This window comes from Hypanus sabinus, chromosome 21 (assembly GCF_030144855.1).
Source record: "Hypanus sabinus isolate sHypSab1 chromosome 21, sHypSab1.hap1, whole genome shotgun sequence".
Taxonomy (NCBI): Eukaryota; Metazoa; Chordata; class Chondrichthyes; order Myliobatiformes; family Dasyatidae; genus Hypanus; species Hypanus sabinus.
The window spans coordinates 13,115,775-13,141,928 of record NC_082726.1 but is presented as its reverse complement, the minus strand read 5'-3'; positions in this window follow the sequence as shown (position 1 = coordinate 13,141,928).

The following is a 26,154-nucleotide window of genomic DNA, read 5'->3' as shown; positions in this document are numbered from 1 at the left end:
ACAAGAGTCGCCAGGGTGCTGAGTACAAGAGTCGCCAGGGTGCGGAGTAGAAGAGTCACCAGGGTGCGGAGAACAAGAGTCGGCAGGGTGCTGAGTAGAAGAGTCGCCAGGGTGCGGAGTACAAGTGTCACCAGGGTGCTGAGTACAAGTGTCTTCAGGGTGCGGAGTACAAGAGTCGCCAGGGTGCGGAGAATAAGTGTCACCAGGGTGCTGAGTACAAGAGGCTTCAGGGGGCGGAGTACAAGAGTCGCCAGGGTGCGGAGTTAAAGAGTCGGCAGGGTGCGGAGTACAAGTGTGTCCAGGATGCGGAGAACAAGTGTCGGCAGGGTGCGGAGTACAAGAGTCGCCAGGGTGCGGAGTACAAGAGTCGCCAGGGTGCGTAGTACAAGAGGCTTCAGGGTGCGGAGTACAAGAGTCGCCAGCGTGCGGAGTACAAGAGTCGCCAGGGTGCAGAGTACAAGAGTCGCCAGGGTGCGGAGTACAAGAGTCGCCAGGGTGCTGAGTATAAGGGTCGCTAGGATGCGGAGTACAAGAATCGGCAGGTTGCAGAGTACAAGAGTCGACAGGTTTCAGAGTATAAGAGTCGCCAGGGTGTGGTGTACAAGAGTCGGCAGGGTTCAGAGTATAAGAGTCGCCAGGGTGTGGAGTACAAGAGTCCCCAGGGTGCCGAGAACAAGCGATGCCAGGGTGCGGAGTACACGAGTCACCAGTGTGCTGAGTACAAGAGTCACCAGAGTGCGGAGTACAAGAGTCAGCAGGGTGCTGAGTTCAAGAGTCAGCAGGGTGCTGAGTACAAGAGTCACCAGGGTGCTGAGTACAAGAGTCACCAGGGTGCAGAGTACAAGAGTCCCCAGGGTGCGGAGTACAAGAGTCGCCAGGGTGCAGAGTACAAGAGTCGCCAGGGTGCGGTGTACAAGAGTCGCCAGGGTGCTGAGTATAAGAGTCGCCAGGATGCGGAGTACAAGAGGCTTCAGGGTGCGGAGTACAAGAGTCGCCAGCGAGCGGAGTACAAGAGTCGCCAGGGTGCAGAGTACAAGAGTTGCCAGGGTGCTGAGTATAAGAGTCGCCAGGATGCGGAGTACAAGAATCGGCAGGTTGCAGAGTACAAGAGTCGACAGGTTTCAGAGTATAAGAGTCGCCAGGGTGTGGAGTACAAGAGTCCCCAGGGTGCCGAGAACAAGAGTCACCAGTGTGCGGAATACAAGTGTCGGCAGGGTGCTGTGAACAAGAGTCACCAGGGTGCGGAGTACAAGAGTCACCAGGGTGCTGAGTACAAGAGTCGGCAGGGTGCGGAGTACAAGAGTCGGCAGTGTGCGGAGTACAAGAGTGTCCAGGGTGCGGAGTACAAGAGTCACCAGGGTGCTGAGTTCAGGAGTCGGCAGGGTGCGGAGTACAACATTCCGCAGGGTGCAGAGTACAAGAGTCGCCAGGGTGCGGAGTACAAGGTTCGCCAGGGTGCTGAGTATAAGAGTCGCCAGGATGCGGAGTACAAGAGTCGGCAGGGTTCAGAGTATAAGAGTCGCCAGGGTGTGGAATACAAGAGTCCCCAGGGTGCGGAGAACAAGAGATGCCAGGGTGCGGAGTACACGAGTCACCAGTGTGCTGAGTACAAGAGTCGGCAGGGCGCAGAGTACAAGAGGCTTCAGGGTGCGGAGTACAAGAGGCTCCAGGGTGCGGAGTACACGAGTCACCAGTGTGCTGCGTACAAGAGTCGCCAGCGTGCGGAGTACAAGAGTCGCCAGGGTGCAGAGTACAAGAGTCGGCAGGGTGCGGAGTACAAGAGTCGCCAGGGTGCGGAGTACAACAGTCGCCAGGGTGCGGAGTACAAGACTCGCCAGGGTGCAGAGTACAAGAGTCGGCAGGGTTCAGAGTATAAGAGTCGCCAGGGTGTGGAGTACAAGAGTCCCCAGGGTGCGGAGAACAAGCGATGCCAGGGTGCTGAGTATAAGAGTCGCCAGGATGCGGAGTACAAGAATCGACAGGTTGCAGAGTACAAGAGTCGGCAGGGTGCAGAGTACAAGAGTCGCCAGGGTGCGGAGTACAAGAGTCGCCAGGGTGCGGAGTACAAGAGTCGCCAGGGTGCAGAGTACAAGAGTCACCAGGGTGCAGAGTACAAGAGTCGCCAGCGTGCGGAGTACAAGAGTCGCCAGGGTGCGGAGTACAAGAGTCGCCAGGGTGCTGAGTATAAGAGTCACCAGGATGCGGAGTACAAGAATCGGCAGGTTGCAGTGTACAAGAGTCGACAGGTTTCAGAGTATAAGAGTCGCCAGGGTGTGGAGTACAAGAGTCCCCAGGGTGCCGAGAACAAGCGATGCCAGGGTGCGGAGTACACGAGTCACCAGTGTGCTGAGTACAAGAGTCGGCAGGGTGCGGAGTTAAAGAGTCGGCAGGGTGCGGACTACAAGAGTGTCCAGGGTGCGGAGAACAAGTGTTGGCAGGGTGCGGAGTACAAGATTCCGCAGGGTGCTGAGTACAAGAGTCACCAGGGTGCAGAGTACAAGTGTGTCCAGGATGCGGAGAACAATTGTCGGCAGGGTGCGGAGTACAAGAGTCGGCAGGGTGCGGAGTATAAGGTTCACCAGGGTGCAGAGTACAAGAGTCGGCAGGGTGTGGAGTACAAGGTTCACCAGGGTGCAGAGTACAAGAGTCGCCATTGTGTGGACTTCAAGAGTCACCAGGATGCTGAGTACAGGAGTCGCCAGGGTGCGGAGTACAAGAGTCACCAGGATGCGGAGTACAAGAGTCGCCAGGGTGCGGAGTACAAGAGTCACCAGGGTGCGGAGTACAAGGTTCACCAGGGTGCAGAGTACAAGAGTCGCCAGGGTGCAGAGTACAAGAGTCACCAGGGTGCAGAGTACAAGGTTCACCAGGGTGCAGAGTACAAGAGTCGCCAGGGTGCGGAGTACAAGAGTCGACAGGGTGCTGAGTGCAAGAGTCACTAGGGTGCTGAGTACAAGAGTCGCCAGGGTGCTGAGTAGAAGAGTCGGCAGGGTGCGGAATACAAGAGTCGACAGGGTGCTGAGAGCAAGAGTCACTAGGGTGCTGAGTACAAGAGTCGGCAGGGTGCGGAGTACAAGAGTCGGCAGGGTGCTGAGTAAAAGAGTCGGCAGGGTGCGGAGTAAAAGATTCCGCAGGGTGCTGAGTACAAAAGTCGGCAGGGTGCGGAGTTAAAGAGTCGACAGGGTGCTGTGAACAATAGTCACCAGGGTGCTGAGTACAAGAGTCGGCCGGGTGCAGAGTACAAGAGTCGGCAGGGTGCGGAGTACAAGGTTCACCAGGGTGCGGAGTACAAGAGTCACCAGGGTGCTGAGTACAAGAGTCACCAGGGTGCGGAGTTAAAGAGTCGGCAGGGTGCGGAGTACAAGAGTCGCCAGGGTGCGGAGTACAAGAGTCGGCAGGGTGCGGAGTACAAGGTTCACCAGGGTGCAGAGTACAAGAGTCGCCATTGTGTGGACTTCAAGAGTCACCAGGGTGCGGAGTGCAAGAGTCGGTAGGGTGCAGAGTACAAGAGTCCCCAGGGTGCGGAGTACAAGGTTCACCAGGGTGCAGAGTACAAGTGTCGCCAGGGTGCAGAGTAGAAGAGTCGCCAGGGTGCTGAGTACAAGAGTCAGCAGGGTGCGGAGTACAAGAGTCACCAGGGTGCGGAGTACAAGAGACGCCAGGGTGCTGAGTACAAGAGATGCCAGGGTGCGGAGTACAAGAGATGCCAGGGTGCGGAGTACAAGAGTCGACAGTGTGCTGAGTACAAGAGTCACCAGGGTGCGGAGTACAAGAGTCACTAGGGTGCTGAGTACAAGAGACGCCAGGGTGCTGAGTACAAGAGATGCCAGGGTGCGGAGTACAAGAGTCGCCAGGGTGCTGAGTACAAGAGTCGCCAGGGTGCGGAGTAGAAGAGTCACCAGGGTGCGGAGAACAAGAGTCGGCAGGGTGCTGAGTACAAGAGTCGCCAGGGTGCGGAGTACAAGTGTCACCAGGGTGCTGAGTACAAGTGTCTTCAGGGTGCGGAGTACAAGAGTCGCCAGGGTGCGGAGAATAAGTGTCACCAGGGTGCTGAGTACAAGAGGCTTCAGGGCGCGGAGTACAAGAGTCGCCAGGGTGCGGAGTTAAAGAGTCGGCAGGGTGCGGAGTACAAGTGTCTCCAGGATGCGGAGAACAAGTGTCGGCAGGGTGCGGAGTACAAGAGTCGCCAGGGTGCGGAGTACAAGAGTCGGCAGGGTGCGGAGTACAAGGTTCACCAGGGTGCAGAGTACAAGAGTCGGCAGGGTGCGGAGTACAAGAGTCGGCAGGGTGCGGAATACAAGGTTCACCAGGGTGCAGAGTACAAGAGTCGGCAGGGTGCAGAGTACAAGAGTCGGCAGGGTGCGGAGTACAAGGTTCACCAGGGTGCAGAGTACAAGAGTCGGCAGGGTGTGGAGTACAAGGTTCACCAGGGTGCAGAGTACAAGAGTCGCCATTGTGTGGAGTACAAGATTCACCAGGGTGCAGAGAACAAGAGTCGCCATTGTGTGGACTTCAAGAGTCACCAGGGTGCGGAGTACAAGAGTCGGTAGGGTGCAGAGTACAAGAGTCCCCAGGGTGCGGAGTACAAGGTTCACCAGGGTGCAGAGTACAAGAGTCGCCAGGGTGCAGAGTACAAGAGTCGCCAGGGTGCGGAGTACAAGAGTCACCAGGGTGCGGAGTACAAGAGTCGGCAGGGTGCGGAGTACAAGAGTCACCAGGGTGCGGAGTACAAGAGTCACCAGGGTGCGGAGTACAAGGTTCACCAGGGTGCAGAGTACAAGAGTCGCCAGGGTGCAGAGTACAAGAGTCACCAGGGTGCAGAGTACAAGGTTCACCAGGGTGCAGAGTACAAGAGTCGCCAGGGTGCAGAGTACAAGAGTCACCAGGGTGCGGAGTACAAGAGTCGACAGGGTGCTGAGTGCAAGAGTCACTAGGGTGCTGAGTACAAGAGTCGCCAGGGTGCTGAGTAGAAGAGTCGGCAGGGTGCGGAATACAAGAGTCGACAGGGTGCTGAGAGCAAGAGTCACTAGGGTGCTGAGTACAAGAGTCGGCAGGGTGCTGAGTACAAGAGTCGGCAGGGTGCGGAGTACAAGAGTCGGCAGGGTGCTGAGTACCAGAGTCGGCAGGGTGCGGAGTTAAAGAGTCGGCAGGGTGCTGAGTACAAGAGTCACCAGGGTGCGGAGTTAAAGAGTCGGCAGGGTGCGGAGTACAAGAGTCGCCAGGGTGCGGAGTACAAGAGTCGGCAGGGTGCGGAGTACAAGGTTCACCAGGGTGCAGAGTACAAGAGTCGCCATTGTGTGGACTTCAAGATTCACCAGGATGCGGAGTACAAGGTTCACCAGGGTGCAGAGTACAAGAGTCGCCAGGGTGCAGAGTACAAGAGTCACCAGGGTGCGGAGTACAAGAGTCACCAGGGTGCGGAGTACAAGAGTCGCCAGGGTGCTGAGTACAAGAGTAGCCAGGGTGCTGAGTACAAGAGTCACCAGGGTGCGGAGTACAAGAGACGCCAGGGTGCTGAGTACAAGAGATGCCAGGGTGCGGAGTACAAGAGATGCCAGGGTGCGGAGTACAAGAGTCGACAGGGTGCTGAGTGCAAGAGTCACTAGTGTGCTGAGTACAAGAGACGCCAGGGTGCTGAGTACAAGAGATGCCAGGGTGCGGAGTACAAGAGTCGCCAGGGTGCTGAGTACAAGAGTCGCCAGGGTGCGGAGTAGAAGAGTCACCAGGGTGCGGAGAACAAGAGTCGGCAGGGTGCTGAGTACAAGAGTCGCCAGGGTGCGGAGTACAAGTGTCACCAGGGTGCTGAGTACAAGTGTCTTCAGGGCGCGGAGTACAAGAGTCGCCAGGGTGCGGAGTACAAGAGTCGCCAGGGTGCAGAGTACAAGAGTCGCCAGGATGCTGAGTATAAGAGTCGCCAGGATGCGGAACACAAGAATCGGCAGTGTTCAGAGTATAAGAGTCGCCAGGGTGTGGAATACAAGAGTCCCCAGGGTGCGGAGAACAAGAGATGCCAGGGTGCGGAGTACACGAGTCACCAGTGTGCTGAGTACAAGGGTCACCAGGGTGCGGAGTACAAGAGTCACCAGGGTGCGGAGTACACGAGTCGCCAGGGTGCTGAGTACAAGAGTCGGCAGGGTGCTGAGTACAAGAGTCGCCAGGATGCTGAGTATAAGAGTCACCAGGGTGCGGAGAACAAGAGATGCCAGGGTTCAGAGTATAAGAGTCGCCAGCGTGCGGAGTACAAGAGTCGCCAGGGTGCAGAGTACAAGAGTCGCCAGGGTGCGGAGTACAAGAGTCGCCAGCGTGCTGAGTACAAGAGTCGCCAGGGTGCAGAGTACAAGAGTCGCCAGGGTGCTGAGTATAAGAGTCGCCAGGATGCGGAGTACAAGAATCGGCAGGTTGCAGAGTACAAGAGTCGACAGGATTCAGAGTATAAGAGTCGCCAGGGTGTGGAGTACAAGAGTCGGCAGGGTTCAGAGTATAAGAGTCGCCAGGGTGTGGAGTACAAGAGTCCCCAGGGTGCCGAGAACAAGAGATGCCAGGGTGCGGAGTACAAGAGTCGCCAGCGTGCTGAGTACAAGAGTCGCCAGGGTGCAGAGTACAAGAGTCGCCAGGGTGCTGAGTATAAGAGTCGCCAGGATGCGGAGTACAAGAATCGGCAGGTTGCAGAGTACAAGAGTCGACAGGATTCAGAGTATAAGAGTCGCCAGGGTGTGGAGTACAAGAGTCGGCAGGGTTCAGAGTATAAGAGTCGCCAGGGTGTGGAGTACAAGAGTCCCCAGGGTGCCGAGAACAAGAGTCGCCAGGGTGTGGAGTACAAGAGTCCCCAGGGTGCCGAGAACAAGAGTCGCCAGGGTGCAGAGTACAAGAGTCACCAGGGTGCGGAGTTAAAGAGTCGCCAGGGTGCAGAGTACAAGAGTCACCAGGGTGCGGAGTACAAGAGTCACCAGGGTGCGGAGTACAAGAGTCGCCAGGGTGCTGAGTACAAGGTTCACCAGGGTGCAGAGTACAAGTGTCGCCAGGGTGCAGAGTACAAGAGTCACCAGGGTGCGGAGTACAAGAGTCACCAGGGTGCGGAGTACAAGAGTCGCCAGGGTGCTGAGTACAAGAGTAGCCAGGGTGCTGAGTACAAGAGTCACTAGTGTGCTGAGTACAAGAGACGCCAGGGTGCTGAGTACAAGAGATGCCAGGGTGCGGAGTACAAGAGTCGCCAGGGTGCGGAGTAGAAGAGTCACCAGGGTGCGGAGAACAAGAGTCGGCAGGGTGCTGAGTACAAGAGTCGCCAGGGTGCGGAGTACAAGTGTCACCAGGGTGCTGAGTACAAGTGTCTTCAGGGCGCGGAGTACAAGAGTCGCCAGGGTGCGGAGTACAAGAGTCGCCAGGGTGCAGAGTACAAGAGTCGCCAGGATGCTGAGTATAAGAGTCGCCAGGATGCGGAGTACAAGAATCGGCAGGGTTCAGAGTATAAGAGTCGCCAGGGTGTGGAATACAAGAGTCCCCAGGGTGCGGAGAACAAGAGATGCCAGGGTGCAGAGTACAAGAGTCGCCATTGTGTGGACTTCAAGAGTCACCAGGGTGCGGAGTACAAGAGTCGGCAGGGTGCAGAGTACAAGAGTCACCAGGGTGCGGAGTACAAGAGTCGCCAGGGTGCGGAGTACAAGAGTCGCCAGGGTGCAGAGTACAAGAGTCGCCAGGATGCTGAGTATAAGAGTCGCCAGGATGCGGAACACAAGAATCGGCAGGGTTCAGAGTATAAGAGTCGCCAGGGTGTGGAATACAAGAGTCCCCAGGGTGCGGAGAACAAGAGATGCCAGGGTGCGGAGTACAAGAGTCACCAGGGTGCGGAGTACAAGAGTCACCAGGGTGCGGAGTACACGAGTCGCCAGGGTGCAGAGTACAAGAGTCGACAGGTTTCAGAGTATAAGAGTCGCCAGGGTGTGGAGTACAAGAGTCGGCAGGGTTCAGAGTATAAGAGTCGCCAGGGTGTGGAGTACAAGAGTCCCCAGGGTGCGGAGTACAAGATTCCGCAGGGTGCCGAGAACAAGAGATGCCAGGGTGCGGAGTACAAGAGTTGGCCATGTTCTGAGTACAAGAGTCGGCAGGGTGCTGAGTACAAGAGTCGGCAGTGTGCGGAGTACAAGATTCCGCAGGGTGCTGAGTACAAGAGTCACCAGGGTGCGGAGTTAAAGAGTCGGCAGGGTGCGGAGTACAAGTGTGTCCAGGGTGCGGAGAACAAGTGTCGGCAGGGTGCGGAGTACAAGAGTCGCCAGGGTGTGGAGTACAAGAGTCGGCAGGGTGCGGAGTACAAGGTTCACCAGGGTGCAGAGTACAAGAGTCGCCATTGTGTGGAGTACAAGGTTCACCAGGGTGCAGAGTACAAGAGTCGCCATTGTGTGGACTTCAAGAGTCACCAGGGTGCGGAGTACAAGAGTCGGCAGGGTGCAGAGTACAAGAGTCACCAGGGTGCGGAGTACAAGAGTCGCCAGGGTGCGGAGTACAAGAGTCGCCAGGGTGCAGAGTACAAGAGTCGCCAGGATGCTGAGTATAAGAGTCGCCAGGATGCGGAACACAAGAATCGGCAGGGTTCAGAGTATAAGAGTCGCCAGGGTGTGGAATACAAGAGTCCCCAGGGTGCGGAGAACAAGAGATGCCAGGGTGCGGAGTACAAGAGTCACCAGGGTGCGGAGTACAAGAGTCACCAGGGTGCGGAGTACACGAGTCGCCAGGGTGCAGAGTACAAGAGTCGACAGGTTTCAGAGTATAAGAGTCGCCAGGGTGTGGAGTACAAGAGTCGGCAGGGTTCAGAGTATAAGAGTCGCCAGGGTGTGGAGTACAAGAGTCCCCAGGGTGCGGAGTACAAGATTCCGCAGGGTGCCGAGAACAAGAGATGCCAGGGTGCGGAGTACAAGAGTTGGCCATGTTCTGAGTACAAGAGTCGGCAGGGTGCTGAGTACAAGAGTCGGCAGTGTGCGGAGTACAAGATTCCGCATGGTGCTGAGTACAAGAGTCACCAGGGTGCGGAGTTAAAGAGTCGCCAGGGTGCGGAGTACAAGAGTCGGCAGGGTGCTGAATACAAGAGTCGGCAGGGTGCGGAGTACAAGAGTCGGCAGGGTGCTGAGTACAAGAGTCACCAGGGTGCTGAGTACAAGAGTCGGCAGGGTGCTGAGTACAAGATTCCGCAGGGTGCTGAGTACAAAAGTCGGCAGGGTGCGGAGTTAAAGAGTCGCCAGGGTGCAGAGTACAAGAGTCGGCAGGGTGCTGAGTACAAGAGTGTACAGGGTGCTGAATACAACAGTCGGCAGGGTGCGGAGTACAAGATTCCGCAGGGTGCTGAGTACAAGAGTCACCAGGGTGCGGAGTTAAAGAGTCGGCAGGGTGCGGAGTACAAGTGTGTCCAGGGTGCGGAGAACAAGTGTCGGCAGGGTGCGGAGTACAAGAGTCGCCAGGGTGCGGAGTACAAGAGTGTCCAGGGTGAGGAGAACAAGTGTCGGCAGGGTGCGGAGAACAAGTGTCGGCAGGGTGCGGAGTACAAGGTTCACCAGGGTGCAGAGTACAAGAGTCGCCATTGTGTGGAGTACAAGGTTCACCAGGGTGCAGAGTACAAGGTTCACCAGGGTGCAGAGTACAAGAGTCGCCATTGTGTGGACTTCAAGAGTCACCAGGGTGCGGAGTACAAGAGTCGGTAGGGTGCAGAGTACAAGAGTCCCCAGGGTGCGTAGTACAAGGTTCACCAGGGTGCGGAGTACAAGAGTCGCCAGGGTGCGGAGTACAAGAGTCACCAGGGTGCGGAGTACAAGGTTCACCAGGGTGCAGAGTACAAGAGTCGCCAGGGTGCGGAGTACAAGAGTCGACAGGGTGCTGAGTGCAAGAGTCACTAGGGTGCTGAGTACAAGAGTCGCCAGGGTGCGGAGTAGAAGAGTCACCAGGGTGCGGAGAACAATAGTCGGCAGGGTGCTGAGTTCAAGAGTCGGCAGGGTGCTGAGTACAAGAGTCGGCAGGGTGCTGAATACAAGAGTCGGCAGGGTGCGGAGTACAAGAGTCGGCAGGGTGCTGAGTACAAGAGTCACCAGGGTGCTGAGTACAAGAGTCGGCAGGGTGCTGAGTACAAGATTCCGCAGGGTGCTGAGTACAAAAGTCGGCAGGGTGCGGAGTTAAAGAGTCGCCAGGGTGCAGAGTACAAGAGTCGGCAGGGTGCTGAGTACAAGAGTGTACAGGGTGCGGAGTACAAGAGTGTCCAGGGTGCGGAGTACAAGAGTGTACAGGGTGCGGAGTACAAGAGTGTACAGGGTGCGGAGTACAAGAGTCACCAGGGTGCAGAGTACAAGAGTGTCCAGGGTGCAGAGTACAAGAGTGTCCAGGGTGCGGAGTACAAGAGTCGCCAGGGTGCTGAGTATAAGAGTGTCCAGGGTGCGGAGTACAAGAGTGTACAGGGTGCGGAGTACAAAAGTCGGCAGGGTGCGGAGTACAAGAGTGTACAGGGTGCGGAGTACAAGAGTCGCCAGGGTGCGGAGTATAAGAGTGTCCAGGGTGCGGAGTACAAAAGTCGGCAGGGTGCGGAGTACAAGTGTGTTCAGGGTGCGGAGAACAAGTGTCGGCAGGGTGCGGAGTACAAGAGTCGCCAGGGTGCGGAGTACAAGAGTGTCCAGGGTGCGGAGAACAAGTGTCGGCAGGGTGCGGAGAACAAGTGTCGGCAGGGTGCGGAGTACAAGGTTCACCAGGGTGCAGAGTACAAGAGTCGCCATTGTGTGGAGTACAAGGTTCACCAGGGTGCAGAGTACAAGAGTCGCCATTGTGTGGACTTCAAGAGTCACCAGGGTGCGGAGTACAAGAGTCGGTAGGGTGCAGAGTACAAGAGTCCCCAGGGTGCGTAGTACAAGGTTCACCAGGGTGCGGAGTACAAGAGTCGCCAGGGTGCGGAGTACAAGAGTCACCAGGGTGCGGAGTACAAGGTTCACCAGGGTGCAGAGTACAAGAGTCGCCAGGGTGCGGAGTACAAGAGTCGACAGGGTGCTGAGTGCAAGAGTCACTAGGGTGCTGAGTACAAGAGTCGCCAGGGTGCGGAGTAGAAGAGTCACCAGGGTGCGGAGAACAATAGTTGGCAGGGTGCTGAGTTCAAGAGTCGGCAGGGTGCTGAGTACAAGAGTCGGCAGGGTGCTGAATACAAGAGTCGGCAGGGTGCGGAGTACAAGAGTCGGCAGGGTGCTGAGTACAAGAGTCACCAGGGTGCTGAGTACAAGAGTCGGCAGGGTGCTGAGTACAAGATTCCGCAGGGTGCTGAGTACAAAAGTCGGCAGGGTGCGGAGTTAAAGAGTCGCCAGGGTGCAGAGTACAAGAGTCGGCAGGGTGCTGAGTACAAGAGTGTACAGGGTGCGGAGTACAAGAGTGTCCAGGGTGCGGAGTACAAGAGTGTACAGGGTGCGGAGTACAAGAGTGTACAGGGTGCGGAGTACAAGAGTCACCAGGGTGCAGAGTACAAGAGTGTCCAGGGTGCAGAGTACAAGAGTGTCCAGGGTGCGGAGTACAAGAGTCGCCAGGGTGCTGAGTATAAGAGTGTCCAGGGTGCGGAGTACAAGAGTGTACAGGGTGCGGAGTACAAGAGTCGCCAGGGTGCGGAGTATAAGAGTGTCCAGGGTGCGGAGTACAAAAGTCGGCAGGGTGCGGAGTACAAGAGTGTCCAGGGTGCTGAGTACAAGAGTGTCCAGGGTGCTGAGTACAAGAGTGTCCAGGGTGCTGAGTACAAGAGTCGCCAGGGTGCGGAGTACAAGAGTCGCCAGGGTGCGGAGTACAAGAGTCGCCAGGGTGCGGAGTATAAGAGTCACCAGGGTGCGGAGTACAAGAGTCGCCAGGGTGCGGAGTACAAGAGTCGCCAGGGTGCGGAGTACAAGAGTCGCCAGGGTGCAGAGTACAAGAGTGTCCAGGGTGCAGAGTACAAGAATGTCCAGGGTGTGGAGTATAAGAGTCGGCAGAGTGTGGAGTACAAGAGTCCCCAGGGTGCGGAGAACAAGAGTCACCAGTGTGCTGAGTACAAGAGTTGGCCAGGTTCTGAGTACAAGAGACACCAGGGTGCGGAGTAGAAGAGTCGGCAGTGTGCGGAATACAAGAGTCGGCAGGGTGCTGAGTACAAGAGTCACCAGGGTGCGGAGTTAAAGAGTCGGCAGGGTGTGGAGTACAAGAGTGTCCAGGGTGCGGAGAACAAGTGTCGGCAGGGTGCGGAGAACAAGTGTCGGCAGGGTGCTGAATACAAGAGTCGGCAGGGTGCGGAGTTAAAGAGTCGGCAGGGTGCTGTGAACAATAGTCACCAGGGTGCTGAGTTCAGGAGTCGGCAGGGTGCGGAGTTAAAGAGTAGGCAGGGTGCTGTGAACAATAGTCGGCAGGGTGCTGAGTAGAAGAGTCGCCAGGGTGCTGAGTAGAAGAGTCGGCAGGGTGCTGAGTACAAGAGTGTACAGGGTGCGGAGTACAAGAGTGTCCAGGGTGCGGAGTACAAGAGTGTACAGGGTGCGGAGTACAAGAGTGTACAGGGTGCGGAGTACAAGAGTCACCAGGGTGCAGAGTACAAGAGTGTCCAGGGTGCAGAGTACAAGAGTGTCCAGGGTGCGGAGTACAAGAGTCGCCAGGGTGCTGAGTATAAGAGTGTCCAGGGTGCGGAGTACAAGAGTGTCCAGGGTGCTGAGTACAAGAGTGTCCAGGGTGCTGAGTACAAGAGTGTCCAGGGTGCTGAGTACAAGATTCGCCAGGGTGCGGAGTACAAGAGTCGCCAGGGTGCGGAGTACAAGAGTCGCCAGGGTGCGGAGTATAAGAGTCACCAGGGTGCGGAGTACAAGAGTCGCCAGGGTGCGGAGTACAAGAGTCGCCAGGGTGCGGAGTACAAGAGTCGCCAGGGTGCAGAGTACAAGAGTGTCCAGGGTGCAGAGTACAAGAGTGTCCAGGGTGTGGAGTATAAGAGTCGGCAGAGTGTGGAGTACAAGAGTCCCCAGGGTGCGGAGAACAAGAGTCACCAGTGTGCTGAGTACAAGAGTTGGCCAGGTTCTGAGTACAAGAGACACCAGGGTGCGGAGTAGAAGAGTCGGCAGTGTGCGGAATACAAGAGTCGGCAGGGTGCTGAGTACAAGAGTCACCAGGGTGCGGAGTTAAAGAGTCGGCAGGGTGTGGAGTACAAGAGTGTCCAGGGTGCGGAGAACAAGTGTCGGAAGGGTGCGGAGAACAAGTGTCGGCAGGGTGCTGAATACAAGAGTCGGCAGGGTGCGGAGTTAAAGAGTCGGCAGGGTGCTGTGAACAATAGTCACCAGGGTGCTGAGTTCAGGAGTCGGCAGGGTGCGGAGTTAAAGAGTAGGCAGGGTGCTGTGAACAATAGTCGGCAGGGTGCTGAGTAGAAGAGTCGCCAGGGTGCTGAGTAGAAGAGTCACCAGGGTGCTGTGAACAATAGTCGGCAGGGTGCGGAGTACAAGAGTCGGCAGTGTGCGGAATACAAGAGTCGGCAGGGTGCGGAGTACAAGAGTCGGCAGGGTGCTGAGTACAAGAGTCGGCAGGGTGCTGAATGCAACAGTCGGCAGGGTGCGGAGTTAAAGAGTCGGCAGGGTGCTGTGAACAAGAGTCACCAGGGTGCTGAGTTCAAGAGTCGGCAGGGTGCTGAGTACAAGAGTCGGCAGGGTGCTGAATACAAGAGTCGGCAGGGTGCGGAGTACAAGAGTCGGCCAGGTTCTGAGTACAAGAGACACCAGGGTGCGGAGTAGAAGAGTCGGCAGTGTGCGGAATACAAGAGTCGGCAGGGTGCTGAGTACAAGAGTCACCAGGGTGCGGAGTTAAAGAGTCGTTAGGGTGTGGAGTACAAGAGTGTCCAGGGTGCGGAGTACAAGAGTCGGCAGGGTGCTGAATACAAGATTCCGCAGGGTGCAGAGTACAAGAGTGTCCAGGGTGCGGAGTACAAGAGTCACCAGGGTGCGGAGTACAAGAGTGTCCAGGGTGCGGAGTACAAGAGTCGCCAGGGTGCGGAGTACAAGAGTGTCCAGGGTGCGGAGTACAAGAGTCGCCAGGGTGCGGAGTACAAGAGTGTCCAGGGTGCGGAGTACAAGAGTCGCCAGGGTGCGGAGTACCAGAGTGTCCAGGCTGCGGAGTACAAGAGTCGCCAGGGTGCGGAGTACCAGAGTGTCCAGGGTGCGGAGTACAAGAGTGTCCAGGGTGCGGAGTACAAGAGTCACCTGGGTGCGGAGTACAAGAGTGTCCAGGGTGCGGAGTACAAGATTCACCAGGGTGCTTAGTACAAGAGTGTCCAGGGTGCAGAGTACATGAGTGTCCAGGGTGCGGAGTACAAGAGTGTCCAGGGTGCGGAGTACAAGAGTGTCCAGGGTGCGGAGTACAAGAGTGTCCAGGGTGCTGAGTATAAGATTCGGCAGGGTGCTGAGTACAAGAGTGTCCATGGTGCGGAGTACAAGAGTGTCCAGGGTGCAGAGTACAAGAGTGTCCAGGGTGCTTAGTACAAGAGTGTCCAGGGTGCTGAGTACAAGAGTGTCCAGGGTGCTTAGTACAAAAGTGTCCAGGGTGCTTAGTACAAGAGTGTCCAGGGTGCAGAGTACAAGAGACACCAGGGTGCCGAGTAGAAGAGTCGGCAGTGTGCGGAATACAAGAGTCGGCAGGGTGCTGAGTACAAGAGTCACCAGGGTGCTGAGTTCAGGAGTCGGCAGGGTGCTGAGTACAAGAGTCACCAGGGTGCGGAGTACAAGAGTCACTAGGGTGCGGAGTAGAAGAGTCACCAGGGTGCGGAGAACAATAGTCGGCAGGGTGCTGAGTTCAAGAGTCGGCAGTGTGCGGAGTACAAGAGTGTCCAGGGTGCGGAATACAAGAGTCGGCAGGGTGCGGAGTACAAGAGTGTCCAGGGTGCGGAGAACAAGAGTCGCCAGGGTGCGGAGTACAAGAGTCGGCAGGGTGCTGAGTACAAGAGTCGGCAGGGTGCTGAGTACAAAAGTCGGCAGGGTGCGGAGTTAAAGAGTCGGCAGGGTGCTGTGAACAAGAGTCACCAGGGTGCTGAGAACAACAGTCGGCAGGCTGCAGAGTACAATAGTCGCCAGGGTGTGGAGTACAAGAGTCCCCAGGGTGTGGAGAACAAGAGTCACCAGTGTGCTGAGTACAAGAGTTGGCCAGGTTCTGAGTACAAGAGACACCAGGGTGCGGAGTAGAAGAGTCGGCAGTGTGCGGAATACAAGAGTCGGCAGGGTGCTGAGTACAAGAGTCACCAGGGTGCGGAGTTAAAGAGTCGTTAGGGTGTGGAGTACAAGAGTGTCCAGGGTGCGGAGTACAAGAGTCGGCAGGGTGCTGAATACAAGATTCCGCAGGGTGCAGAGTACAAGAGTGTCCAGGGTGCGGAGTACAAGAGTGTCCAGGGTGCGGAGTACAAGAGTCGCCAGGGTGCGGAGTACAAGAGTGTCCAGGGTGCGGAGTACAAGAGTCGCCAGGGTGCGGAGTACAAGAGTCGCCAGTGTGCAGAGTACAAGAGTCGCCAGGGTGCGGAGTACAAGAGTGTCCAGGGTGCGGAGTACAAGAGTCGCCAGGGTGCGGAGTACAAGAGTCGCCAGTGTGCAGAGTACAAGAGTCGCCAGGGTGCGGAGTACAAGAGTGTCCAGGGTGCGGAGTACAAGAGTCGCCAGGGTGCGGAGTACAAGAGTGTCCAGGGTGCGGAGTACAAGAGTCGCCAGGGTGCGGAGTACCAGAGTGTCCAGGGTGCGGAGTACAAGAGTCGCCAGGGTGCGGAGTACCAGAGTGTCCAGGGTGCGGAGTACAAGAGTGTCCAGGGTGCGGAGTACAAGAGTCACCAGGGTGCGGAGTACAAGAGTGTCCAGGGTGCGGAGTACAAGATTCACCAGGGTGCTGAGTACAAGAGTGTCCAGGGTGCAGAGTACATGAGTGTCCAGGGTGCTGAGTACAAGTGTCGGCCGGGTGCAGAGTATAAGAGTCGCCAGGGTGCAGAGTACAAGAGTGTCCAGGGTGCTTAGTACAAGAGTGTCCACGGTGCGGAGTACAAGAGTGTCCAGGGTGCTGAGTACAAGAGTGTCCAGGGTGCTGAGTACAAGAGTGTCCAGGGTGCGGAGTACAAGAGTCGCCAGGGTGCGGAGTACAAGAGTCGCCAGTGTGCGGAGTACAAGAGTCACCAGGGTGCGGAGTACAAGAGTATAAGAGTCGGCAGGGTGCGGAGTACAAGTGTCGCAGGGTGCTGAGTACAAGATTCACCAGGGTGCAGAGCACAAGAGTGTCCAGGGTGCAGAGTACAAGAGTCGCCAGGGTGCGGAGTACAAGAGTCACCAGGGTGCGGAGTACAAGAGTCGGCAGGGTGCTGAGTACAAGAGTGTCCAGGGTGCAGAGTTAAAGAGTCGGCAGGGTGCTGTGAACAAGAGTCACCAGGGTGCTGAGTACAACAGTCGCCAGGGTGCGGAGTACAAGAGTCGCCAGGGTGTGGAGTACAAGAGTCCCCAGGGTGCGGAGAACAAGAGTCACCAGTGTGCTGAGTACAAGAGTTGGCCAGGTTCTGAGTACAAGAGACACCAGGGTGCGGAGTAGAAGAGTCGGCAGTGTGCGGAATACAAGAGTCGGCAGGGTGCTGAGTACAAGAGTCACCAGGGTGCTGAGTTCAGGAGTCGGCAGGGTGCTGAGTACAAGAGTCACCAGGGTGCGGAGTACAAGAGTCACTAGGGTGCGGAGTAGAAGAGTCACCAGGGTGCGGAGAACAATAGTCGGCAGGGTGCTGAGTTCAAGAGTCGGCAGTGTGCGGAGTACAAGAGTGTCCAGGGTGCGGAATACAAGAGTCGGCAGGGTGCGGAGTACAAGAGTGTCCAGGGTGCGGAGAACAAGAGTCGCCAGGGTGCGGAGTACAAGAGTCGGCAGGGTGCTGAGTACAAGAGTCGGCAGGGTGCTGAGTACAAAAGTCGGCAGGGTGCGGAGTTAAAGAGTCGGCAGGGTGCTGTGAACAAGAGTCACCAGGGTGCTGAGAACAACAGTCGGCAGGCTGCAGAGTACAATAGTCGCCAGGGTGTGGAGTACAAGAGTCCCCAGGGTGTGGAGAACAAGAGTCACCAGTGTGCTGAGTACAAGAGTTGGCCAGGTTCTGAGTACAAGAGACACCAGGGTGCGGAGTAGAAGAGTCGGCAGTGTGCGGAATACAAGAGTCGGCAGGGTGCTGAGTACAAGAGTCACCAGGGTGCGGAGTTAAAGAGTCGTTAGGGTGTGGAGTACAAGAGTGTCCAGGGTGCGGAGTACAAGAGTCGGCAGGGTGCTGAATACAAGATTCCGCAGGGTGCAGAGTACAAGAGTGTCCAGGGTGCGGAGTACAAGAGTGTCCAGGGTGCGGAGTACAAGAGTCGCCAGGGTGCGGAGTACAAGAGTGTCCAGGGTGCGGAGTACAAGAGTCGCCAGGGTGCGGAGTACAAGAGTCGCCAGTGTGCAGAGTACAAGAGTCGCCAGGGTGCGGAGTACAAGAGTGTCCAGGGTGCGGAGTACAAGAGTCGCCAGGGTGCGGAGTACAAGAGTCGCCAGTGTGCAGAGTACAAGAGTCGCCAGGGTGCGGAGTACAAGAGTGTCCAGGGTGCGGAGTACAAGAGTCGCCAGGGTGCGGAGTACAAGAGTGTCCAGGGTGCGGAGTACAAGAGTCGCCATGGTGCGGAGTACCAGAGTGTCCAGGGTGCGGAGTACAAGAGTCGCCAGGGTGCGGAGTACCAGAGTGTCCAGGGTGCGGAGTACAAGAGTGTCCAGGGTGCGGAGTACAAGAGTCACCAGGGTGCGGAGTACAAGAGTGTCCAGGGTGCGGAGTACAAGATTCACCAGGGTGCTGAGTACAAGAGTGTCCAGGGTGCAGAGTACATGAGTGTCCAGGGTGCTGAGTACAAGTGTCGGCCGGGTGCAGAGTATAAGAGTCGCCAGGGTGCAGAGTACAAGAGTGTCCAGGGTGCTTAGTACAAGAGTGTCCACGGTGCGGAGTACAAGAGTGTCCAGGGTGCTGAGTACAAGAGTGTCCAGGGTGCTGAGTACAAGAGTGTCCAGGGTGCGGAGTACAAGAGTCGCCAGGGTGCGGAGTACAAGAGTCGCCAGTGTGCGGAGTACAAGAGTCACCAGGGTGCGGAGTACAAGAGTATAAGAGTCGGCAGGGTGCGGAGTACAAGTGTCGCAGGGTGCTGAGTACAAGATTCACCAGGGTGCAGAGCACAAGAGTGTCCAGGGTGCAGAGTACAAGAGTCGCCAGGGTGCGGAGTACAAGAGTCACCAGGGTGCGGAGTACAAGAGTCGGCAGGGTGCTGAGTACAAGAGTGTCCAGGGTGCAGAGTTAAAGAGTCGGCAGGGTGCTGTGAACAAGAGTCACCAGGGTGCTGAGTACAACAGTCGCCAGGGTGCGGAGTACAAGAGTCGCCAGGGTGTGGAGTACAAGAGTCCCCAGGGTGCGGAGAACAAGAGTCACCAGTGTGCTGAGTACAAGAGTTGGCCAGGTTCTGAGTACAAGAGACACCAGGGTGCGGAGTAGAAGAGTCGGCAGTGTGCGGAATACAAGAGTCGGCAGGGTGCTGAGTACAAGAGTCGGCAGGGTGCTGAGTACAAGAGTCGGCAGGGTGCGGAGTATAAGAGTGTCCAGGGTGCTGAATACAAGAGTCGGCAGGGTGCTGTGAACAATAGTCACCAGGGTGCGGAGTTAAACAGTCGGCAGGGTGCTGTGAACAATAGTCACCAGGGTGCTGAGTTCAGGAGTCGGCAGGGTGCGGAGTACAAGATTCCGCAGGGTGCTGAGTACAAGAGTCACCAGGGTGCGGAGTACAAGAGTCGGCAGGGTGCGGAGTACAAGAGTCACCAGGGTGCGGAGTACAAGAGTCGCCAGGGTGCGGAGTACAAGAGTCGGCAGGGTGCGGAGTACAAGAGTGTCCAGGGTGCTTAGTACAAGAGTGTCCAGGGTGCTGAGTACAAGAGTGTCCAGGGTGCGGAGTACAAGAGTGTCCAGGGTGCGGAGTACAAGAGTGTCCAGGGTGCGGAGTACAAGAGTCGGCAGGGTGCGGAGTACAAGAGTCGGCAGGGTGCTGAGTGCAAGAGTCACTAGGGTGCTGAGTACAAGAGTCGCCAGGGTGCGGAGTAGAAGAGTCACCAGGGTGCGGAGAACAATAGTCGGCAGGGTGCGGAGTTCAAGAGTCGGCAGGGTGCTGAGTACAAGAGTCGGCAGGGTGCTGAATACAAGAGTCGGCAGGGTGCGGAGTACAAGAGTCGGCCAGGTTCTGAGTACAAGAGACACCAGGGTGCGGAGTAGAAGATTCGGCAGTGTGCGGAATACAAGAGTCGGCAGGGTGCTGAGTACAAGAGTAACCAGGGTGCGGAGTTAAAGAGTCGTTAGGGTGTGGAGTACAAGAGTGTCCAGGGTGCGGAGTACAAGAGTCGGCAGGGTGCTGAATACAAGATTCCGCAGGGTGCAGAGTACAAGAGTGTCCAGGGTGCGGAGTACAAGAGTCACCAGGGTGCGGAGTACAAGAGTGTCCAGGGTGCGGAGTACAAGAGTCGCCAGGGTGCGGAGTACAAGAGTGTCCAGGGTGCGGAGTACAAGAGTCGCCAGGGTGCGGAGTACCAGAGTGTCCAGGCTGCGGAGTACAAGAGTCGCCAGGGTGCGGAGTACCAGAGTGTCCAGGGTGCGGAGTACAAGAGTGTCCAGGGTGCGGAGTACAAGAGTCACCAGTGTGCAGAGTACAAGAGTGTCCAGGGTGCGGAGTACAAGATTCACCAGGGTGCTGAGTACAAGAGTGTCCAGGGTGCGGAGAACAAGAGTCGCCAGGGTGCGGAGTACAAGAGTCGGCAGGGTGCAGAGTACAAGAGTTGGCAGGGTGCTGAATGCAACAGTCGGCAGGGTGCGGAGTTAAAGAGTCGGCAGGGTGCTGTGAACAAGAGTCACCAGGGTGCTGAGTACAACAGTCGGCAGGCTGCAGAGTACAATAGTCACCAGGGTGTGGAGTACAAGAGTCCCCAGGGTGTGGAGAACAAGAGTCACCAGTGTGCTGAGTACAAGAGTTGGCCAGGTTCTGAGTACAAGAGACACCAGGGTGCGGAGTAGAAGAGTCGGCAGTGTGCGGAATACAAGAGTCGGCAGGGTGCTGAGTACAAGAGTCACCAGGGTGCGGAGTTAAAGAGTCGTTAGGGTGTGGAGTACAAGAGTGTCCAGGGTGCGGAGTACAAGAGTCGGCAGGGTGCTGAATACAAGATTCCGCAGGGTGCAGAGTACAAGAGTGTCCAGGGTGCGGAGTACAAGAGTCACCAGGGTGCCGAGTACAAGAGTGTCCAGGGTGCGGAGTACAAGAGTCGCCAGGGTGCGGAGTACAAGAGTGTCCAGGGTGCGCAGTACAAGAGTCGCCAGGGTGCGGAGTACAAGAGTGTCCAGGGTGCGGAGTAGAAGAGTCGCCAGGGTGCGGAGTACCAGAGTGTCCAGGGTGCGGAGTACAAGAGTGTCCAGGGTGCGGAGTACAAGAGTCACCAGGGTGCGGAGTACAAGAGTGTCCAGGGTGCGGAGTACAAGATTCACCAGGGTGCTGAGTGCAAGAGTGTCCAGGGTGCAGAGTACATGAGTGTCCAGGGTGCTGAGTACAAGTGTCGGCAGGGTGCAGAGTATAAGAGTCGCCAGGGTGCTGAGTACAAGAGTGTCCAGGGTGCTTAGTACAAGAGTGTCCAGGGTGCTGAGTACAAGAGTGTCCAGGGTGCTTAGTACAAGAGTGTCCAGGGTGCTGAGTACAAGAGTCGCCAGGGTGCGGAGTACAAGAGTGTCCAGGGTGCGGAGTACAAGAGTGTCCAGGGTGCGGAGTACAAGAGTCGACAGGGTGCTGAATGCAACAGTCGGCAGGGTGCGGAGTTAAAGACTCGGCAGGGTGCTGTGAACAAGAGTCACCAGGGTGCTGAGTACAACAGTCGGCAGGCTGCAGAGTACAATAGTCACCAGGGTGTGGAGTACAAGAGTCCCCAGGGTGTGGAGAACAAGAGTCACCAGTGTGCTGAGTACAAGAGTTGGCCAGGTTCTGAGTACAAGAGACACCAGGGTGCGGAGTAGAAGAGTCGGCAGTGTGCGGAATACAAGAGTCGGCAGGGTGCTGAGTACAAGAGTCACCAGGGTGCGGAGTTAAAGAGTCGTTAGGGTGTGGAGTACAAGAGTGTCCAGGGTGCGGAGTACAAGAGTCGGCAGGGTGCTGAATACAAGATTCCGCAGGGTGCAGAGTACAAGAGTGTCCAGGGTGCGGAGTACAAGAGTCACCAGGGTGCGGAGTACAAGAGTGTCCAGGGTGCGGAGTACAAGAGTCGCCAGGGTGCGGAGTACAAGAGTGTCCAGGGTGCGCAGTACAAGAGTCGCCAGGGTGCGGAGTACAAGAGTGTCCAGGGTGCGGAGTACAAGAGTCGCCAGGGTGCGGAGTACCAGAGTGTCCAGGGTGCGGAGTACAAGAGTGTCCAGGGTGCGGAGTACAAGAGTCACCAGGGTGCGGAGTACAAGAGTGTCCAGGGTGCGGAGTACAAGATTCACCAGGGTGCTGAGTGCAAGAGTGTCCAGGGTGCAGAGTACATGAGTGTCCAGGGTGCTGAGTACAAGTGTCGGCAGGGTGCAGAGTATAAGAGTCGCCAGGGTGCTGAGTACAAGAGTGTCCAGGGTGCTTAGTACAAGAGTGTCCAGGGTGCTGAGTACAAGAGTGTCCAGGGTGCTTAGTACAAGAGTGTCCAGGGTGCTGAGTACAAGAGTCGCCAGGGTGCGGAGTACAAGAGTGTCCAGGGTGCGGAGTACAAGAGTGTCCAGGGTGCGGAGTACAAGAGTGTCCAGGGTGCGGAGTACAAGAGTCGACAGGGTGCTGAATGCAACAGTCGGCAGGGTGCGGAGTTAAAGAGTCGGCAGTGTGCTGTGAACAAGAGTCACCAGGGTGCTGAGTACAACAGTCGGCAGGCTGCAGAGTACAATAGTCACCAGGGTGTGGAGTACAAGAGTCCCCAGGGTGTGGAGAACAAGAGTCACCAGTGTGCTGAGTACAAGAGTTGGCCAGGTTCTGAGTACAAGAGACACCAGGGTGCGGAGTAGAAGAGTCGGCAGTGTGCGGAATACAAGAGTCGGCAGGGTGCTGAGTACAAGAGTCACCAGGGTGCGGAGTTAAAGAGTCGTTAGGGTGTGGAGTACAAGAGTGTCCAGGGTGCGGAGTACAAGAGTCGGCAGGGTGCTGAATACAAGATTCCGCAGGGTGCAGAGTACAAGAGTGTCCAGGGTGCGGAGTACAAGAGTCACCAGGGTGCGGAGTACAAGAGTGTCCAGGGTGCGGAGTACAAGAGTCGCCAGGGTGCGGAATACAAGAGTGTCCAGGATGCGGAGTACAAGAGTCGCCAGGGTGCGGAGTACAAGAGTGTCCAGGGTGCGGAGTACAAGAGTCGCCAGGGTGCGGAGTACCAGAGTGTCCAGGGTGCGGAGTACAAGAGTGTCCAGGGTGCGGAGTACAAGAGTCACCAGGGTGCGGAGTACAAGAGTGTCCAGGGTGCGGAGTACAAGAGTGTCCAGGGTGCGGAGTACAAGAGTCACCAGGGTGCGGAGTACAAGAGTGTCCAGGGTGCGGAGTACAAGATTCACCAGGGTGCTGAGTACAAGTGTCGGCAGGGTGCAGAGTATAAGAGTCGCCAGGGTGCTGAGTACAAGAGTGTCCAGGGTGCTTAGTACAAGAGTGTCCAGGGTGCTGAGTACAAGAGTCGCCAGGGTGCGGAGTACAAGAGTGTCCAGGGTGCGGAGTACAAGAGTGTCCAGGGTGCGGAGTACAAGAGTGTCCAGGGTGCGGAGTACAAGAGTCGGCAGGGTGCGGAGTACAAGAGTCGGCAGGGTGCTGAGTGCAAGAGTCACTAGGGTGCTGAGTACAAGAGTCGCCAGGGTGCGGAGTAGAAGAGTCACCAGGGTGCGGAGAACAATAGTCGGCAGGGTGCTGAGTTCAAGAGTCGGCAGGGTGCTGAGTACAAGAGTCGGCAGGGTGCTGAATACAAGAGTCGGCAGGGTGCGGAGTACAAGAGTCGGCCAGGTTCTGAGTACAAGAGACACCAGGGTGCGGAGTAGAAGATTCGGCAGTGTGCGGAATACAAGAGTCGGCAGGGTGCTGAGTACAAGAGTCACCAGGGTGCGGAGTTAAAGAGTCGTTAGGGTGTGGAGTACAAGAGTGTCCAGGGTGCGGAGTACAAGAGTCGGCAGGGTGCTGAATACAAGATTCCGCAGGGTGCAGAGTACAAGATTCACCAGGGTGCTTAGTACAAGAGTGTCCAGGGTGCAGAGTACATGAGTGTCCAGGGTGCGGAGTACAAGAGTGTACAGGGTGCGGAGTACAAGAGTGTCCAGGGTGCGGAGTACAAGAGTGTCCAGGGTGCTGAGTATAAGATTCGGCAGGGTGCTGAGTACAAGAGTGTCCATGGTGCGGAGTACAAGAGTGTCCAGGGTGCAGAGTACAAGAGTGTCCAGGGTGCTTAGTACAAGAGTGTCCAGGGTGCTGAGTACAAGAGTGTCCAGGGTGCTTAGTACAAGAGTGTCCAGGGTGCTTAGTACAAGAGTGTCCAGGGTGCAGAGTACAAGAGACACCAGGGTGCGGAGTAGAAGAGTCGGCAGTGTGCGGAATACAAGAGTCGGCAGGGTGCTGAGTACAAGAGTCACCAGGGTGCTGAGTTCAGGAGTCGGCAGGGTGCTGAGTACAAGAGTCACCAGGGTGCGGAGTACAAGAGTCACTAGGGTGCGGAGTAGAAGAGTCACCAGGGTGCGGAGAACAATAGTCGGCAGGGTGCTGAGTTCAAGAGTCGGCAGTGTGCGGAGTACAAGAGTGTCCAGGGTGCGGAATACAAGAGTCGGCAGGGTGCGGAGTACAAGAGTGTCCAGGGTGCGGAGAACAAGAGTCGCCAGGGTGCGGAGTACAAGAGTCGGCAGGGTGCTGAGTACAAGAGTCGGCAGGGTGCTGAGTACAAAAGTCGGCAGGGTGCGGAGTTAAAGAGTCGGCAGGGTGCTGTGAACAAGAGTCACCAGGGTGCTGAGTACAACAGTCGGCAGGCTGCAGAGTACAATAGTCGCCAGGGTGTGGAGTACAAGAGTCCCCAGGGTGTGGAGAACAAGAGTCACCAGTGTGCTGAGTACAAGAGTTGGCCAGGTTCTGAGTACAAGAGACACCAGGGTGCGGAGTAGAAGAGTCGGCAGTGTGCGGAATACAAGAGTCGGCAGGGTGCTGAGTACAAGAGTCACCAGGGTGCGGAGTTAAAGAGTCGTTAGGGTGTGGAGTACAAGAGTGTCCAGGGTGCGGAGTACAAGAGTCGGCAGGGTGCTGAATACAAGATTCCGCAGGGTGCAGAGTACAAGAGTGTCCAGGGTGCGGAGTACAAGAGTGTCCAGGGTGCGGAGTACAAGAGTCGCCAGGGTGCGGAGTACAAGAGTGTCCAGGGTGCGGAGTACAAGAGTCACCAGGGTGCGGAGTACAAGAGTCGCCAGTGTGCAGAGTACAAGAGTCGCCAGGGTGCGGAGTACAAGAGTCGCCAGTGTGCAGAGTACAAGAGTCGCCAGGGTGCGGTGTACAAGAGTGTCCAGGGTGCGGAGTACAAGAGTCGCCAGGGTGCGGAGTACAAGAGTGTCCAGGGTGCGGAGTACAAGAGTCGCCAGGGTGCGGAGTACCAGAGTGTCCAGGGTGCTTAGTACAAGAGTGTCCACGGTGCGGAGTACAAGAGTGTCCAGGGTGCTGAGTACAAGAGTGTCCAGGGTGCTGAGTACAAGAGTGTCCAGGGTGCGGAGTACAAGAGTCACCAGGGTGCGGAGTACAAGAGTCGCCAGTGTGCGGAGTACAAGAGTCGGCAGGGTGCTGAGTACAAGAGTGTCCAGGGTGCAGAGTTAAAGAGTCGGCAGGGTGCTGTGAACAAGAGTCACCAGGGTGCTGAGTACAAGAGTATAAGAGTCGGCAGGGTGCGGAGTACAAGTGTCGCAGGGTGCTGAGTACAAGATTCGCCAGGGTGCAGAGCACAAGAGTGTCCAGGGTGCAGAGTACAAGAGTCGCCAGGGTGCGGAGTACAAGAGTCACCAGGGTGCGGAGTACAAGAGTCGGCAGGGTGCTGAGTACAAGAGTGTCCACGGTGCAGAGTTAAAGAGTCGGCAGGGTGCTGTGAACAAGAGTCACCAGGGTGCTGAGTACAACAGTCGCCAGGGTGCGGAGTACAAGAGTCGCCAGGGTGTGGAGTACAAGAGTCCCCAGGGTGCGGAGAACAAGAGTCACCAGTGTGCTGAGTACAAGAGTTGGCCAGGTTCTGAGTACAAGAGACACCAGGGTGCGGAGTAGAAGAGTCGGCAGTGTGCGGAATACAAGAGTCGGCAGGGTGCTGAGTACAAGAGTCGGCAGGGTGCTGAGTACAAGAGTCGGCAGGGTGCGGAGTATAAGAGTGTCCAGGGTGCTGAATACAAGAGTCGGCAGGGTGCTGTGAACAATAGTCACCAGGGTGCGGAGTTAAACAGTCGGCAGGGTGCTGTGAACAATAGTCACCAGGGTGCTGAGTTCAGGAGTCGGCAGGGTGCGGAGTACAAGATTCCGCAGGGTGCTGAGTACAAGAGTCACCAGGGTGCGGAGTACAAGAGTCGGCAGGGTGCGGAGTACAAGAGTCACCAGGGTGCGGAGTACAAGAGTCGCCAGGGTGCGGAGTACAAGAGTCGGCAGGGTGCGGAGTACAAGAGTCGCCAGGGTGCGGAGTACAAGAGTCGCCAGGGTGCGGAGTTAAAGAGTCGACAGTGTGCAGAGTACAAGAGTCGCCAGGGTGCGGAGTACAAGAGTGTCCAGGGTGCGGAGTACAAGAGTCGCCAGGGTGCGGAGTACAAGAGTCGCCAGTGTGCAGAGTACAAGAGTCGCCAGGGTGCGGAGTACAAGAGTGTCCAGGGTGCGGAGTACAAGAGTCGCCAGGGTGCGGAGTACAAGAGTGTCCAGGGTGCGGAGTACAAGAGTCGCCAGGGTGCGGAGTACCAGAGTGTCCAGGGTGCGGAGTACAAGAGTCGCCAGGGTGCGGAGTACCAGAGTGTCCAGGGTGCGGAGTACAAGAGTGTCCAGGGTGCGGAGTACAAGAGTCACCAGGGTGCGGAGTACAAGAGTGTCCAGGGTGCGGAGTACAAGATTCACCAGGGTGCTGAGTACAAGAGTGTCCAGGGTGCAG